This window comes from Ornithodoros turicata, chromosome 4 (genome assembly GCF_037126465.1).
Source record: "Ornithodoros turicata isolate Travis chromosome 4, ASM3712646v1, whole genome shotgun sequence".
NCBI lineage: Eukaryota > Metazoa > Arthropoda > Arachnida > Ixodida > Argasidae > Ornithodoros > Ornithodoros turicata.
Genome location: NC_088204.1, coordinates 32,182,946 through 32,190,072, shown reverse-complemented (window position 1 = coordinate 32,190,072; position 7,127 = coordinate 32,182,946).

The following is a 7,127-nucleotide window of genomic DNA, read 5'->3' as shown; positions in this document are numbered from 1 at the left end:
CTGTGGTAGTTTACTGGTGTTGTGATTCTAATGACCATGATGAGCCTTTGGGGTGAAAATCGCTAATATACTCGGTGCTTTCTTTGTTGAATTTTATTGTAAAAGTGAACGTCATTAAGAGTCGGACAAAAGAAATACTCATACTTGCGATTCAATAAATAATAGGAGTCTTTGTCTTTGCCGCTGTCTTCTTCAGGCAGGATGTGATGACGTCACGCAGTCTGTTGCAATGGATTGACCGTTACTGGAAAAAAGTGTAGCAATAGAAAAATGGTGTGTATTGTCCTGGACGGATTTATGATGAGCACTGTTTTTGAATAAGAAGAGTGCGTGTGTTTAGAAATAGTTTGATGTTGGTTTTCTGCTTTGTTCAAGTGTTTCTTTTCACTTTTCCCCCCCTTGTTGTCTGACAAACATGCGCTGACATGCCCTGACCTGTTCTGACATGCTTTCCTTCTTCATGTAGTTTTTTTCTTTTTGAAAAGAAACATTCTTGACGATGTCGATAGTGCTGCCTTGAATGGGAGTAGAGCTATTCTTAATAATTTTGCGATTCATTTAATTCAGAGAGTAACCGCAAGGGGGACAGGTGCATGGCTTTATCCAGCCGAGGAACAAAGCGTCATTATTCAGTTATCTCCCTGGCTCTCGGATGGGATGAACATGCCTTGCTGAGTCATTATTTTGTTTTTTCCTGTACAGTAAGACTTTGGGAATGAAATGCTTAATTCCTACAATCTCCTCGAATGTATGGTGTTTTTCTACAACTGTTCCCTATGCAATCATTATAGTAGAATAAACGAAATAATCTTGGGATAGTGATTCAATAATTAACAGGTCCCCTGTCTAGGGCGTACGCGTCCTTGAGCCACGCAGCTGCATGATGACGTCATACTGCGACACTATTGTTTCAGGTAGACATTGTCCAGAGGAGCATTAGTGGAAAAAAACAGTGTAGCCCTGAGACAATAGGATGACGTCACGAGCAATGAGAACGGCCTGCAGGGGGCACAAGGATTCACTTCTCTCTTGGACACTGGCGGGTGTGGACATGTTAATTCTGCTCCTAGCAATTGCGTTGGCCGTCAGTGGAAGAGCGTAGCTTAGATGCGGTTCTGTCTGCCTCTGATGGGGTGCGGATGTGTGGTTCGTCAATGGTGAATGGTGTTCGACGATGCAGGTGGATTTTGTGACGAGCGGATTTACAATGAAGGAATGTAGTGTACGTGTCCGATGATGGTGAGTGTCTTTTCACTTTGTTCAAGTGTCTCTGTGTTTATTTTCCTCTGTTGCCCAGCATTCATGGGATTTGTCCTGACATGTCCTGACATGCCCTGACATGCATGCTTTCCGTTGTTGACGCATTGTATTATTTTTTTTTATTCAGAGGAAGGAACATTCTTGTCTTGATGATGTCGATAGTGCTGCCCTGAATGGGATAGTGCTAGAACAATTCTTAATAATTTTGCGATTAAATTAGTTCAGAAATCAACCGCAAGAGGGACAGATGCATGACTTTATAGAGGAGAAAAAGCATTACGATTCAGTTCCGTGCCTGGCTGTCGGATGGAGTAGACGCCTCGTTCTGTGCTCCTTGTTACCCGTACTCTATGACGACTTGATGAGTGCCTAGTCTTCTTATTAGCCATTGAGGGAGTTATGTGTTAGGATATTTTTTTCTTTTGCAAGTCTCATTTAGTAAGACTGGAATTCCTATGATCAGCTTTCATGCATGGTGCTCTTCTGCAATAGTTTCCTATTCAATCGTTATAGAAGAATAAATGAAATAATCTTGGGATAGTGATTCAATAAATAATAGGTCCCCTGTCTAGAGCGCACGCGTCCTTGAGCCACGCAGGTGCATGATGATGTCATGCCATGGCTTCATTGTAGATTGACCTTGTCCAAAGGAGCATTAGTGGAAAAAAAAACAGTGTAGCCCTGAGACAATAGGATGACGTCACGACCAATGAGAACGGCCAGCAGGGGGCGCAGGAATGCTCTTCTCTCTTAGCCTCTCGGAGGTGGTCGCCCCAGAGGGCGCTAGGAGCGCGCAAGCGTAGCGGCCGCGGAGCGTCGTCCCAGTCAGTTTCTCGCTGGCTGTCGCGGAGAGCAGTCGCATCGATCTGCGCTCCTGCCCTGGTGAGCTGATTTGTTGCGTAAGTAATGTTTTCACCAACTTTGTTCCCGCTTTGTTTGCGATTTTCGTGCCAGTGCACGTCGGGTGCTGGTTGCTGTTGTCCGGGCATCCCCGCCATTTTCTATCTTCTTCTGCCTTGGGAACGGGAGTAGCGCTGGCATGATTCTTAACAATTTTGTTGTGAGATTAGTTGAGAAAGTAACCGCTAGGGGGTGCAGCTGTGGGGCTTTATACAGGAGAAAAAAACCATTAAACCATGTCCTAACTTGCCCAGACATGCCATGATGACGTCACAGCTGACGTCACAGGATGTCCGGAACTGGTGGTCATAGCTGCGATGCTTTGCAACCTGCCTCTGTGTTCCGTCGCCCAGCGACGGTCAGCGGCCGTTCTGGGCCGCTTTCTTCAAGATGGCGTCGTTGATCTTCAACTAAACTCTTTCTCTCCACTCTCTCTATCTATTTTTTCTTTTTTATGGACTCTGGTAGTGCACAACGCTCAGCTGGTCTGGACATGAGTTAGACGATCCCCAATTAGTGTGGTGACTCCCTGGAGGGTGCTGATTAATGTGGGGGGTCCCAATGAGCTCTAATTGCTAGTTAAATCGTGTTCAGGACAGTTGAGCGTTGTGCACTATGAGAGTCCAGTACTTACTACTCGCGCACACACATCCAAGAAAGGAAGCTTGCCATTCTGTTCCATCTCGTAAGTGAAATTGATCGATGGCTCAATGCTGTTTAGAACCGAGTGGAACTCATTAACGTGGTCACTGTTGAGAATCACGAACGAGTCGTCGACGTAGCGGCGATAGAACTTGACCGGGTGGCAAAATCGTTCCATGGCAGTTTCTTCAGTATGCTCCATGACAAGATTAGCTAACGTGACTGACACGGGGCTACCTATCGGGCAACCTTCGATCTGGTGGTAAGTCCTGCCGTTGAAGGTGAAGTGCGTCTGATTGAGGCAAAACCTCAAAAGAATAACCACCTCTTCAATTGTGGGCGACGTTCGAGCTGGCAGGCTGCTGTCCTGGCGAGGTCGTGCCTCTGCCACCTGTACCGCGAGATCTTATGGAACGTTGGTGAACAGAGACACCACATCAAAGGATACCATAGCTTCATTTTCGTTGAGAACTTGCGTCTACAAACTCTACAAACCAACTCTACAAACTCATTCGAGTTGCGGACCGTCAGGCTGTTGTTACCGGTGACCGGAGCTATGAGTTCCACCAAGTATTTGGATAGGCTGTACGAGTATGTCGGTGACCCAACGAACGAGACAATATGCCTCAAGGGGTATCCTGGCTTGTGTATCTTGGATTTGGATTTCTTTTAATTACCACACAATTCTCATACATGGCATTGTGATAGGACCGCGAGGTGAAACCTGTTATGCGGTCCTATTTTATATACAAGGTATACAGAGACTGACACAAACCTCATCATCGTCAAAAACTTGCACAATACCAAAAATAGAAGAAAAGCAGAGTCATCATCATGTTCCCCCAACAAAGACATAATCGTCCTCATAAAGATAAATTACACAATACCAAGTAGAACAGAAGAAAAAGTCATAATTCATGAAAGCATGCGTTTAAACATTCCGAGGCTACCTGCCCCCCTAATTCCTACTGACAGCTCATTCCAGTATTTTGCTGCACCATATCGAAAGGAAAAGAGACCGTAATGAGTACGTGGCTGCGGTAATTGAACACAGAAATCATTATTCCTTAAGGAGTACATCCCAGCAAAGAAAGTTATTCATATCAGTGAAGAATGAACCATATTGTGCAATAGTTTATACATAAGAATAAGAGACTTGTATCGGACTAGCGTGAAAATATCTTTATCACCAAGAGTTAAAAAGGCAAAAGTAGCCGAATCAGTAGTTGAAAGACCCAGCAATACCCGTAGTGCCTTTTTTGCAGAAGAGGGCATAAGATTTGACCTATATGTGTTGCCATATACTTCCAAGCAATACGATATATGACTGTGGATGAAAGCAAAATAAACATGCAATAACACACTTACAGGAGCAAGATGCTTTAATCGTGATAAAGCAAATATGCCACGCGAGATTTTCTTCCTGACGTGTGTGATGTGAGGCAGATAAGTCAGATTAGAATCAAGGTACATGCCCAAAAATTTTACTTCCTCTGCCTGCTTCAACTTCTCACCACAACAGATGATTTCAAAGTTATGATGAGTAATTGCCCTCTGCCGGGGATGACAGATCATATACCAGGATTGCGTTAAGTTTATTTTCAGCTTATTTGCTGAGATCCATTCCGAAAGTTTCTGCAAAATACAGTTTGCCCTCCTATATATTTCGTTTATAGAAGTACCATCAATCAAAAATGTTTGTGTCGTCAGCGTAGAGCACAAGACTAGAACCTAAGAGCTCGGGGAGATCATTCACGTACAGCAAAAATAAAAACGGACCTAGTATGGAGCCTGTGGTACGCCACACGTGATGTAGCGCAAGGAAGAGTGTTAATTATTTATTGCGACATACTGCTTTCTATCTGTCAAGTAGCTTTTTAAAAATTCGAGTGGCGCACCACGGATTCCGTAATGTTGTAGCTTTCTTAAGAAAACCTTATGATCAATAAGGGGAGACCGTAGAGCTTGGGGGTGGCTCCGTCCGAGGAGAAAAGGCGACGATAGGTAGCATCATCTATCTGGTACTTCTTCTTTAAATTACGTATGTGGTCAACCAACGAGTGTTCTGATTTTGGAGTTGGGTGACGCGGCAAGGCGACAAAATGCGTAGCATCGTCAAGTATCCCCTAGATCTTTGCATCGTGCGAGGGCGAAGTCTAAGCCCTTCGAGAGCAGACTCACATGATCGTCGGAAAGTGTCTTCGATGGCAAGTTGAATACATTGTTGCAGTCCCGAACGAGGGGTTTCTTCGGCAGGAGCAGGGACAGCTTCCTGTCATGAATATCGGTCCGTTTCTGTCTCTCAAGCAGCTCGACCTGTTTCCGGGCGCTGAAAATCTGGCGCATCTCGTCGGGTTGAAGGGTCCGCAACAACGTAGTCTCGGCTAAATCAAGTCGCGATGACGGGAGTCGTTGAGTTTGGACTTGTTCTCGAGGACCCGGGCTTTCAAACAGTCGATGCCGAGGTTCCGGGCCAGCTTCTGGCCGTACGGTGTATCCACAGGCGGCCGACAACGGAGAGCTTGAGGGATGACTTTATATTTGAGGCACTCCTGGTTGAAGCGTTGATGGCATTCCAAGCGAATAATCTGTGTGGCCTGGTTGCAGTACTCTCTCACACTGCCTAAGGTAGCTGAACCGTGGTTGTATCGGATATATGCAAAAATACTCCAAAAGCCGAGAGACGACATAACTAGACAAAAAGTAGCGAACTCCGACTTAACCTAACAAAATAACAAAGTTCACTCAGAGGGCTTTTGGAGTATTTTTGTATTTTGCGCCCCTCTGTCGGATAAGGGAGATCGTGGTGGATATCGAAGACATGCTCCGCCACGTCAAGGACTCAACTGATGTCAATCTGGCACGTAGCCGCATCGCGACCACACTGAACAACGTGAAAGGACTCCCTTCCAATCTTTCCGAACAGGAACCGTCGGCATTGCGTGACCTACGCTCAGATAAATCCGTCATCGTCCTTCCAACTGGCAAAGGTATAGGCCTCCGGCACTAAAGTTTCCCGGCCCCCAAGCGGAGGGAGACCGCAACTCTCGATAGAAAGCTAGTAGACGACGCACATGTTTGTGGCTGTACGTGTGACTGTTTTGGCGTTTGATTTGACCGACTGATCGACTGTATCGAGACCTTTCGTGTGCCAGTGTTTAGATATTGTAACGTTGACATAAACAGCGAAATCACACCTCACATCCGCCCATCATTGGCTCAGCGCGATTCAATGGATAGTTACTGCGGTTCAGTGTGACGCCTCGAACGTAAAGAGGAAAAGATGGACTGGTGCTGGCTGTTGTGTCGTGGGATGCACGATGAACTATAAAAAAGCAGTCGGAGATTTGGCTCATGTGCGCTTCCATTCCTTTCCCTCGAGACCACACGAAGTGGAGCGACGACAAAAGTGGAGCTTAGCTGTCCGCCGAATAGGGTAAATATGCATGGTTGTCCCTTTCGTTTCTTTGTTATCTCATCGTGGAACTAGTGATCGTCAAGCAATGCATGCAAGTAAAGTAAGTTTTTTTACAATCGACAGGGAAGACGGAAAGCCGTGGGAGCCAAGCAAGAATTCACGGATCTGTAGCCTGCACTTTGTCTCAGGCAAGCCATCTAATATCGAGAGCAGTCCGGCCTATGTCCCAACGATATTCCCTGACGTGTACAAGAGGAGTCAGTCTTCAGCAGGGGCAGTGGATAATTTCAACAGGTAATGTGTGACCATAATTATAGCCGGAAAAGAGATGACCAAACTGTACAAAGGTGCCTGCATGCGTGTTTTTCTCCGTTTTAGGTATCACGCACGGAACCAGAAAAAGGTTAAGGTTTCTAGCAGCACGGTTCACACGGATAGCCTGCATGCTGTAAGTTTGCTATCTGAGTTTGGTAATTTACTAATTGACTTTACTAATAGCAATTTTTGCAGTTCTCTGCTGACAATGTTACGTCAAGCCCTGAACCTCCTGTGTATGAAGACGATAAATGGATGGAAGATTGTGACAAAAAGACAGTAGGCATTTCATTCGTTTGAACATAGTAATAGAAGGCAAGCAAGTTGCTTGCGTGCTTGTCCTTCATCTTTTCCTCAAGTTCAAGGAAATGTATAACCTATCTTGGTTTGTTTAGTAAAAGCATGAACTAGGCTTGACACCACAGCGTGAAAGTTTGCTCAGTGGATGCTTTATTTACTTTTGGAGAGAACGTTTGCATTCTCTTTGAACCTGTTATTTCCTATATTTCACTATTACACTCTGGTGCGACATCTAGCACACTATAATAGACTACCATTTCACTCTCTTGTGGCATGCCATGTGTTGGTGCAG